Source organism: Peromyscus leucopus, chromosome X, assembly GCF_004664715.2.
Source record: "Peromyscus leucopus breed LL Stock chromosome X, UCI_PerLeu_2.1, whole genome shotgun sequence".
In the NCBI taxonomy this organism is placed as follows: Eukaryota; Metazoa; Chordata; class Mammalia; order Rodentia; family Cricetidae; genus Peromyscus; species Peromyscus leucopus.
This window is the reverse complement of record NC_051083.1, coordinates 30,698,993-30,710,979: the sequence shown is the minus strand read 5'-3', so window position 1 is coordinate 30,710,979 and position 11,987 is coordinate 30,698,993. Positions and strand designations below refer to the sequence as shown.

The following is an 11,987-nucleotide window of genomic DNA, read 5'->3' as shown; positions in this document are numbered from 1 at the left end:
CTTCCTCTTCACTCAATTGATGGTGTCCTTTGCTGTTCAGAAACTTTTTAGTTTCATGAGGCCACATTTGTTAACTGTTGGTTCAGTGCTTGTGCTACTGGAGCCCTGTTCAGAAAGTCCTTTACTATCTGTACAAGTTTAAACATATCCTTTAAACAGGATATAAAGGAGAACCTTTATCATATTCAGGGTTCAGGTCTTATGTTGAAGTCTTTAATCCATTTGACATTGAGTTTTGTGCAGGATGAGAAATAAGGGATATTTTCCTTCTACATATAGCTATCCTGTTCCTGAAGAATTATACAAAATTCTTAATATAACATTTACAAATTGAACTAAAGAGCATATCATAAAGATCATCCACTATGATCAAGTCAGCTTCATCCTAGAGATGTAAGGATGGTTCAATGCATGTAAGTCAATAAATATAACCCACTCCATAAATGGGCTAAAGAACAAAAGACTGCAACTGTTTTAAGGAAGTCTTTCTGAACTTCAAAATTACCATCTGATTGGAGAAAGGATTGAAATCTAGCTGACTCATAATCCAGGCAGGTAATGGGCATATTCCATCCTTTCCCTTTGTTATTATTGTTATCTAGTGCTTGGATGACTTTTTGTGTGTACTTGTATGTATACATGTAGGTACATTCATACAGGTACATGTTTGTGTGGGTGCATATGTGTGTGTGACTAGAGGCCAACTTTCAGTGTTATTTCTCAGGAGCTATCCACTTTGAATTTTGAGTCAGGGTCTCTCACTTGGCCCAGAGCTCATCAATTTGGTAAGGCTAACTGGTCACTGAGCCCTGGAGAGCCTCCTGTCTTCCCCTCCCCAGTGCTGGCATAATAAACACATTCCACCATGCCCATTGTTTAATATTTATTTAAAAACTTGTTTCATTTTACATACCAACCGCAGTTTCCCTCCCCTCCCCTCCCCCCTCTCCTCCTATCTTCTCCCCATTCCACTCCCATCCACTCCTCAGAGAGAGTAAGGCCTCCCAAGCCCCTCCCGCCTGCATCAAGGCTGAGCAAGGTATATCACCATAGGGAATGGCCTCCAAAAAGCCAGTTCACACACCAGGGATAAATCCTATTCGTACTGCCAGGGGCCCCACAAACAGACCAAGCCACGCAACTGTCACCCACATTCTGAGGGCCTAGTTTGGTTCCATGCAGGCTTCTCGGCAGTCAGTCCACAGTCCATGAGCTCCCACTAGCTTGGGTCAGCTGTCTTTGTGGGTTTCCCCATCATGATCTTAAACCTCCTTGCTCATATCCCTCCTCCCTCTCTTTGACTGGACTCCTGATGCTCAGCCTGGTGCTTGGCTGTGGATCTCTGCATCTGCTTCCATCAGTCACTGGATGAAGGTTCTATGATGACAATTAGGGTATTCACTAATCTGATTACAGGAGAAGACCAGTTCAGGCACCCTCTCCACTAATTGTTAGGAATCTTAGCTGGGGTCATCCTTGTGGATTCCTGGGAATTTCCCTAGCACCAGGTTTCTCCCTAACTCCATAATGGCTCCCTCTATCAAGATATCTCTTTTATTGTTCTCCCTCTCCATCCCTCCTCCTACTCGACCATCCCATCCCCTCATGTTCTCATCCTCCATCCCCTCCCCTCTCCTCTACCTCCTCCCAGTTTACCCAGGAGATCTTATCTATTTCCCAGGGAGTTTCATGCGTGTCTCTCTTAGGGTCTTCCTTGTTACCTAGTTTCTCTGAGGTTGTGGATTGTAACCTGGTTATCCTTTGTTTTATACTTAATATCCACTTACGAGTGAGAACGTACCATATTTGTCTTTCTGGTACCATATCCATTTTTCACATGGGTTCTAGAAATTGAATTCAGGTAGTCTTGCTTGTATGTCAAGCAGTTTACCAACTGAGCTATCTCTCCAGTTCTGCCAATGAATGATATTCAATATCAAATGCATTGGATTGAATCAACTTTCAAGTCATATAACTTACTTTTTAATTAATATTTTAAAGTAGCACACAAATTAATAGATTCCATTGTGGCCTTTGCGTATATGATATGTGTCCCTTTGGCTGATTTTCTTCTTTCTCCCAGATGATTCTCACTTCTGCTTTCATGTATTCCATTACCTGATTCCCCCAATTTATATTATTACCGTGTCTATCCAGAAGAATGGAGGCCCCAGAAAGGCAAGGAATGTACTTTGGCTTGGACACTTATGAGCAAGTTGAGTGTGCTGTTGTAGATCTGGGATCCTAGTACTTTATAGGCTGAGGCAGGAAGATTATGGGCAAGCCTGGCCTACATAGGAAGACCCAGTTAAAAAATTCATAAAATGTGCAGGTCTAACTGGGCTGTGGAGGGGTCCAAGGGCTGTTCTGGAGCTGCCTGACTTGACACTAATGTTGTCAGGCCTGCCCTTGGACTGCCCAGTATGGAACGGGCATAGCCCATAGAGATTACATGGCCACCTCTCCTGTATAATGGTACCACTGGGCCTCTGGTAAGGAAACCTGGTGTGAAAATGGGCCAGTAAGCTAAGGGGCACTGGATGACTGTGTCAAAGCCTTGCTCGGCTCTGGCTACAGGATGCTACAGGCACTTGAACCAAGAAATGGCACTGGGTCTTGTCCAGCCTACCTGGTCCTCTCAAAAGTGTAGGCACAGCAGAGGCTAGGTAGGAGAGCCACCCTTTCTGGGTGCTGAGTGATAAGAATCAGAGTTGACCCAGGATGAACCTCAATAATGAGGTGGCCTTTCTTTATCCTCCATGGCACTTTATGTTGATGTATGCTATGAGGAGAAGTGTTGCCTGGTCTGAGATCGGTCTGTCCTTCTCAGGAGTTATGTTTGTTGGAACACATTGTGGTGCACCAGGATTAGCACAATAAATTGGGATCTGGGAGAGGAGTCTGAAGGTGGAGGTGCAGGGAACCAGAGGATAGGAGGAGCCTGAAAGGGAGCCTTGAGTGAGGGACACAGAAGGCAGCTGAAACATGTTGGTGAGATGGTACAAAGTAGGTGGCGATCCCTTAACTGTATGTGTATTGTTAGGCCTGAGGACCTCCTCATCTTTGTCAATGGGAGTGCTAACTATCTTTCCTACAATGCCCAAATCGTTTTTAAGCTCTCAGTGTGCTAACCCCACTTCTTAGAGTTCTCTTTTGGGTACTATAAATGGATGCTAAGGCCATTGACCAGCTACAGGATAAAGAAACATTCTCTACCCCACCTCTCTCTGTTGAGTGGGGAGTGAAAGGAGAGAACTGGTAAACATGAGTTTTCCTGCTTATACTTCCACAGAATGGCCTCTTGTTGGTCGCTTTTAACTGTCAACTTGACACAACCTTGTATCACTGGGGAAGGGAATCTTAGTGAGGGATTACCTAGATTCAGGTTGGCCTGTGGGCATGTCTGTTGGGGGATGTCTTGATTGTTAATTGACATGGGAAGACCCACCCTGAATGGCAGTATCTTTTCATGGGCTGGACCATGAACTATGTGAGAGTAGAGAAAGGTAGCTGACCATGAAGCAGCAAGCAAAGATGTGTTCATTCTCTTGACTATGGTTGGGAAGCGACGACACCAAGGGACTTCAGTTAGAATAGTGTGCCTCTCTCGACACTGCTTTTCAGTCAGGGTGTTTTATCACAGCACAGAAAGTAGAACAGGTCCCTGCCTGGAGCATCACTGGTCTTAGAAAAATGTCATCAGTGGCATTATTCGAGGACATCTGGGAAAGATTTCTTTCCTATTCAAAAACAGCACCTTCGCTGGACACAGAAGGGCCATAAATGCTGCAATTTCTGTGAAGTACCTTGAAGATGTAAATGAAGTGTTCTTGTGTGAGGTAGGATGTTATGTATTAATCATCCAGTTTTCTTTAAGTGTTTCGTGTACCAAAGTGCTGACTCACTCACCCTTTAAGCTTGGTCCCAGGTTTTTTCTCCTCTACCCACATTATCTCTTTAGGCTCAAAACAAAGAACAGGCCTTGAGAATTAAAGGGGGCCTCTGTTATCATGTGATGAACTTGAAGTTGGTTCTGGATGGCATACAGCAATACTGCTCAGGGGACATTGGGCAACATCCCAGAGACAAAATCTTGGCTATTTCCAAAAGGCCCAAATGTCAAAGGCTGATCTCCAGAGCGCTGCTGTTGACAAGTGGCGGAATCTGAGGGATAGGGACTAGTGAGAAGACTTTGGAACTCTGAGGTTGTGTTCTTGAAGTACACTGTGGGCCACCAGACTCCTTTTGTTTTGGGCTGGGAGGTGAGTGGTCCCCCCCTCCAATAACTCTACTATGTTGTGTTGCCTTACCATAGGCCAAGGTCATGAGAAAATAAAACTACAAACTGAAAAGATGTGAGCTGAAAGAAACTTTAATCTTTCTGTTTGTTTGTTTATTTTGTTTGCTATTTTTGAAACTGGGTTTCTTTGTGTAATAGCACTGGCAGTCCTGGAACTCTCTCTGTAGACCACACTGGCCTTGAACTCAGAAATCCACCTCTCTCTGCCTCCCAAGTGCTGGGATTGAAGGTGTGTGCCGCCATGGTCAGCCCCAGAAACCTTGCTCTTAATGCGTTGATTCTCTCATAGCTTTAATGTAGTGATAGAAAGCAAATATACAGCTGGAAGATTTACTATTATGCCCTAGTAGGTAGAAGCTAAGGAAGGATACTGCCTAGCATCCCACAAGGCTCTTCTTAGTGAAGAACTGTCATTCTGAAAGTCATGCCTACAGATGTTGGGAAATCTTGACTAGTGAACATTTCCTGTATCAGCTAAATATTTTTGCTACCATATGGTAGAAAACTCTTTAAAGAGTGGGTTTGACATAAGAGGCATTTATGGGTTTTATTTTTCCAGTAACAAAAGTCCAGAAGTAGTTAGTCTACATCTGGTATTTCTTTCAAGAAATTATTTCAAGATGTCTTCTAGCTTCCTACCCTCCATCTGTAACAGCTGACTACTTCATGAACACAAGGTTGCTGCTGAGCCTCCAGACATGCCCAAGAATAATTAGGGAGAGCACAAGGCAAATGACATGAATCAGAAGCCTGTCCCCCTTGTCAGAAAAACCATTTCCCAGAATCTCTACTTGGAAGCATTCTGCTGGTTTTCTTTCTTATGAGACAGAATAGAGTTTTGTGAAAGGGAGACTGTGAAAGTTAAAGTATTAGCTAGGAATACTGCTTCTATAAACATAGAGGCTCTGGGATACTGTCCCTATTAACATTAAGGCTCTAGGATACTGTCCCTGTTAACACTGAGGCTCTAGGAATATTGTCCCTATGAATGCTGAGGATCTAAAAGGACAAAATAAGCATTTTAGAAGACAATTGGCAGCTTCTGCTTTACCTACACACTTTGAAATTAATTTTAGAAAGCGAAAGAGTCCTCTTTTCTTTCTATAGAGGGATATTATGTATCACTTAAGAGCAAGTGTTAATTTTTAAAATGAGGCAGGGGGAGATGCTCAGTAGATAAGAGCATCTGATGCATAAGCATGAAGACCTGAAATCAAATTATTTCGAACCTATGTAAAAAACCAGGTGTGGTCACACATGTGCCTGTACCCCAGCACTAGAAGAGTAATGGATACAGAGACAGGAGGATTGTTGGAGTTTGTTGGCTCCCAGGGGTCAGTGAGAGACCTGTCTCAAAGGGTAAAGAGTAATAGATCAGGACAACTGAGGTACTCCCTTGACCTCTGCATATGCAGAGAGGTGCATGCACATAGGCTCATCCTCTTCACACGTATATACAAACACACATGATAGTATGAGCTGAGTTAACTATGATAGTGCACAGCAGAGGGGCTGAGAAGCTGACCTCCAAGTTTGGGTCGTGTTGTACTTGGGATAGAAAGTAAACCTTCAGACCTTCAAGGCACAGTGGTTTATATCACTAAAGTCAGTTCTCTCTGGCTCGTGTTACCTGTTGTTTGGTTACTGCTGATTCTGCTTCATGCTGTGTTGGTCATGAAATGCAGACTGCAGGAGAAGCCAGTGGTTGTAAAATGACCCTTGGCCATTAGATATGACCATTGATAGAAACAAACAAACAGACAAAAAAAAAACCCACACCAAAAATCCAAATCCATGCTACAACAGATAATTTTCTTTTCAAAGATTCTGTTTGGATGTAATTTGTGCATTTTCCATGTATATTGTGTTGGCAGATGCAAGCCTTATGGCCTCCCTGATGTTCACGAGAGTGAGGATTTATAAGCCTTCCCACTGGGAGAAGGGGAAACCGCACACATTTGTCCACAGCTAGTTTCTTCCTGGTGTGCAACACTTTAAAATGAATTCTGTTCAGTCTGTTCCTCAATTTCTCCTCTTTTAATGAAAATATTGGCTATGAGGATGGAGCAAGTGAACCAAAACCACATCCAGGAAAAAAGACAGCCACAACATGCCACTTCAATCACTCATCCAGCAGCTCTTTTCTGTTTTCCTTCTGTGTGCTAGGCTTTGTGTGGGTTACAATAACTCTGGCTACAGATACCATCAAAGCAGCAACTAGAACGGCTTTTCTCAAACCATGGATCATGACCCCCTTTGGGAGTTGCATATTAGATATCCTGCATATCAGATATTTACATTAAGATTCATAAGAGTAGCAAATTATAGTTAGGAAGTAGCAATGAAATCATTTTACATGGGGGGGGGGTCACCACAACGTGGGGAAGTGTATTAAAGTGTTGAAGCATTAGGAAGGTTAAGAACCACTGCCCTAGAATCTAATATAAATAAGTAACATCCTAGTAAAATGTATGGGTAGAGAAGAGGAACTCAGACCGGAAGAATGGAAATATTCCTGGGAGATGACACTCGAAAAGAGACACAGGTTATCTAGAGGAACAAGAAAAGACAGGAAACATCAGGGTGTAATTAATGGTGATCTGTTAAGACTTCTTCGTGGTGGCTAAGGAAAAAAAAAAGAATAGTGTCAGATAAGATTTCTGCTCAATAGTGTTCAGTGGGAGAGGCAAAATAAAGATGAAGATTTCAAAAAGAAAACCAAGCATTTGTGTATGATGTAATCATTGCAGATGATTAAAGAGTCTACATTTTATAATTACAGCTCCTAAGTGACTTCACCAATATTTCTATATAAAAAAACCAGCATAGAAAGCTGAATTTTCTATGTTTTGGCATCAAACTCTTAGATTTTTTTTAAGTTTTAAAGCAATCTCATTGATGATAGGATAGAAGCATCAGGTACCTAGCCAGAAATCTAACCAGAGATGCCCAAGAGCTAGAGAGGAACAAATATATGCAAACTGCAGCAACATTAAAGAAGACTTCAGTGTACAAATGGAACTGCTTTGTTTAAATATTTGAAGATGCAATATTATCATGTCATTTCTTCTCCAGTCAGTATAGACATTCAATGGGATCCCAGTGCCCTGGGATTATTTTCAACTTGACACAACTCAGGGTCACCTGGGAAGAGAAATTCTCACCTGAGGGAGTGTCTAAATCAGATTGGTCTATGGCCATGTCTTTGGAGCATCTTCTTGATCGCCAGTTGATGTAGGAGGGCCCAGTCCACTGTGGGTGGTTCCCTCCCTAGGTATGTGGGCCTGTGTTATATAAGAAAGCTGGTTGAGCAGGAGCTAGTAAGTGAGCCAGTAGCATTTGTTTATGGTTTAGTTCTGCAGACTGGAAGTGGGAGCCATATAAACCCTCTCCTTCCCAAGTTTCTTTTTGTTAGGGTGTTTTTTTATCGCAGCAACCAAATGAAAGTAGAACAGCTAGGAAAATTGCATTTTTGTTGTTGTTATTGTCCTGGCAACTTGTTAAACTGGCTGTAAATTTCTAAGACAACATGAAACAACAACAACAAAACAAGAGTAGATAAACGCTCTTGAAAGACATCACAGTGAGATAAAATTTGCTACTAAGTCAATGGTCATTAGTGGAAAATACCATCCTGAAACCAAGTGAAGTGAGTCTAGCCACACAACAACAATAACAACAACAACAACAACAAAATGATCATAGGAAGGAAATTGTTGATGGAAATAGATAGGCTGTTGCACAGATTCTCCTATGGAGGCCTAAATAAATGTATGTTCACCTCAGATAGGGCACAGATAATGGGGCAATGAATGAACCCACCTAAGTCTAGCTTGGTGAATCAGTGAGTTTCCGGAGGCTACATACATAGAAGAGTGGGTGAAGAGTTACTCATAGGTGAGGGGTCACTTATAGGAGTCATGGGTGAGGGCTTATTGACAGGAGAATGGATGAGTGGCTGTTTACAGGAATGCTGAGGGGTTACTCAAAGAAACATGGGTGAGGGGTCATTTAACGAGTGAAGGGTTACTTGCAGGAGCGTGGATGAGGGTTACAGAAATATGAGCGAGTGGTTGTTTACAGGATCATGGGGAAGGGTTACTCACAGGAGGGGTTACTCATGGGTGAAAAGTCACAGGAGCACAGATAAGGAGTTAGTCACTAGAGTGAGGTAGATATGAAGGTAGATACATCACTGAAAATTGACCCCAAGCATGGGTGATGACTCACTTATAAGCTGAATAATTGAACTTCCTTCCCTAACTTGCAGGCACCTCAAGTGTCCCTTCTACCTCATCATTGCTTTTTGCTTATATAGCATAGAGGAGACTTGTGAATTGTAACGTTCTGAGTCTTTGAGCCTTCTTCCTCCCTACAGGATGGAATAACTATCCAATGGAGGCAAAAACTGGGTTAATATTCTTTAAGAAAATGGATATGTAGGTGATCTACCATATGAACACGGAATTGTGCTAAAAGAGACTCATTTCTTCTGACACTTTAAGAGACTAAGAGTGTTGGTGTTGAAGTAGGAGGTAGGTGTGAATTAAAAGTTGATGAGATTTTCACTTGCTGCTCTCTATGTGGTCAATGAAGTAGGAGGAAAAACTGATAACTAATAAGAAGGTTAATAGAAAAAATAATGTATTATGCCTTGGGGGAAGGACCCTGGAATGTTCATTCAGAAACTGAAGTCAAAAGAAGCTCCCTAACTGAGAAAGGCATTTTCTGAGCATCAGAGAACGCCACTGCACTTGAAGGTGTTGATCTGTAGGTGTGCACTTCTGTTTGAAGATTAGTATCTATCTAATAACAAGGATGAATACAAGAGTAAGACTATGGCATGGCAACCACTATTCTTTATGTTCTTATTTGTTTAAGACGGGGTCTTTTAAAAATAAACATTGCTTTAATTTCTTTCATATTTTATTATTTTATGTGTATGGGTGTTTTGCCTGCATGTATGTCTGTGCACCGTGTACAGGCAGTTTCTGTAGAGGCTAGATGGGTGTGTAGGGTCTCCTGGAATTGAAGTTACAGATGACTGTGAGTCACCATGTGCTTGCTGGGACTCCAACCCTGTCCTCTGGAAGAGCAGCTCTTAGCAAGCTGAGCCATCTCTCTAGCTCCCTTAAGATGGTCATACACACTGGCCTTAAACTATTAGGCCCAAACGATCCTCCCCTTCAGTCTTGTGTTGTTGGGACTATAGATAGATGCTATAATGACTGATTGCTGTTCATAGTATTTTATCACCCCTCACAAGAGTCCATGAAGTTGGTCCTATTAGTATTATTTTACTAGAGCAAAGAAGTGTACCATGCCCAAAGTTACCCAGCTAGTAAATAGTGGAACTGGAATTCTATCCTAGGCACACTAGACCCACAGGTCACATTGTAAAACACTCTGCTGGGATGTATAAGAGAGTAAGCAGGATAGTAACTTAGAATTTTGTTTGAGGAATTCACCCTTTGGTGAACACTATAAATGGGTTAATGAATAATGCTGATTTCTTTCCTTCCCCCTCTCTTTCTTTCTTCCTTTCTTTTTTTCTTTCTTTCTTTCATATTGACAAGCAACATCAGAGAATGGGAGGTTTTGGTAATTTTTTTTGCTTGTCTATGTATTTATTCAGACTGAGATCATGAGATCAATTAATTAAGAATTGAATACCCAGAGAAGAGAACAGTGCTTTGATGCTCACACTCATAAGATTTATACCTCTCTACTTAACCTTGACCAGGGCTACGACTTTAGAATTGAAGTTATAAGCTCTCTATGTGTTCATCCATGTGTCAAAGACCTCGCAAAGTCTGACTCCTTTGAGCACGAGACGATTTCCCACCTCTGGAGGGAATTAAATGATGCAATTATAAAGTATCTCAAAGTAAAGGGTGTCCTGAGCACCCCTAGTTCTCAGTATTTTCATGGCTTATAGATATAACTAAGAACATATAGAAATAAAGTATCTCTGAATTTCAAAATTTAAGGAAAATCATTATGGTTTCAATGGAAAGGAGTTTTCAGAAAAAATTAAATAAAAAGTATATTAAAAATTCAAATCCGCATAACTTAGATATGGTTTTCCCCTGAATATATTTATATGTCCAATAAGCAAAACATCACTTCTGTTTAATGTTATGAAAATATAAATTTGTTCTAATTAAATTGCCTTTATTCTAAAAGACACCCTTTTTATTTAAGCAGTAGCTATGTTTTCTAAGAGGTCAGCTTACAAAACATTTTAAATCTCAAGGTAGCTTCAGATTAAGGGATTCTAACTCATTGAGTTGAGGAATGAATCACCATGGGCTCTCTGGGTCACATAAAGACCAGAAACAGTCCAACATGGACAAACTTCTGTTCGTTTTATATGCCTTGAAGACACTGTGCCTTTGGGCCACCTCAATGCCTGTGTTCTCTTTTGACACTTTGGGAAGGAATGAGGGTGGTGTACTGCTACAGAAAGAGGGATTAGGAGACTATCTGTCTTCTAAAATGCTCATGCAGTAGCTTTCAATCATCTACCCCAAGGCCACCCTTGCCATTTCTTAGGAACTAGAAGTCAGTAACTTAGTGTGAGTAGTTTGGACTGTACTCTAAGAAATGGTGACAGAAAATCTCAATTGTGCATGTGCCTTTCTTTCCCAAACAGGTACTTTTATCTTAATTCAGTAGCATTCAGCTGCTGCTGCTTCCTCTTCCTCCTTTTAGTACCTGAACCCGTTTATATTCTTGGAGTTTACTGAGGGCCCTAAAGAATTTTGTGCATGTGGATTAACTCTAGATACAACATTAGAAATGAAAATGGAGGAGCGGAGGATTCAGGTCACCATAGAGCTTGTTGCTTAGCATGAATGCGGCCCTGGATTTGGTTCCCACCTAATACCTAAAAAATGAAAGGAAATGAAAATTGAGACAACTAAACACACTAAAGACAGAAATCATGAGCATATTTCATGTTAACATCCCCAGTCCATCTTTTAATTTAATTCAATAATTTAATTTATTTCTGATACTAGAGAGTGAGCCCAGGGTCATATGCACCTATATTCCCTGCCCAACACCTTAACATTACAGTAAAATTAGCACTGACTTTGGTTGCAATATTGCATATTCTCCATATTCTCTCTCTCCCCCCTCCCTCTCCCCCTCCCTCTTCCCCCCTCTAAATAGAATATCACTATATATCCTTGGCTGACCTCCCACTCATGGCAATCCTCCTGCCTTAGTCTCCCAAGTGGTAAGATTACAAGTGTGCACCATTATGCCGGGGTCAAAATATCTGTCTTTAAATTGCCTATTTGTTCCAAATTATGATGGAGTAAATGAAGTATAAAACCTGGAAAGCGAATTTTATTTGCCCTGGCTTTTAATACCTGCCTTGGAAAAAAAATTGTGAAATGTATAAAAATCTTAGCTATGTGTGCTCAGTTTTGATCATGGTATTTTCTTGGTTTACTGCTGATTGCTCTTGCCTAGAGTAGAAGGGATTAATTTTCATTTTCTACATAGCAGTGATGCTATGTGCAACCATTCCCTGTGCTTTATGTCAACTTTATTACATCCTTGACTATGTTAGAAGAGAACAAACAAAGGTTTCTTGCTCCTCATTTGTAAAAGAACCACGATTCTTTACTATTATGGTAATCTCTTTATTACTTTGAATGTTTTCTTGACATTTGAT

General features: G+C 41.2%; 1 non-coding gene across 1 annotated transcript; it reads right to left on the bottom strand.

Annotated features, from left to right (window-relative positions):
* Positions 1-2,980: 2,980 nt before the first annotated feature.
* LOC114705731 lies at positions 2,981-3,100 on the bottom strand. The gene has a single exon (XR_003736431.1). It is a non-coding gene; the product is annotated as a U6atac minor spliceosomal RNA (small nuclear RNA).
* Positions 3,101-11,987: the final 8,887 nt, after the last annotated feature.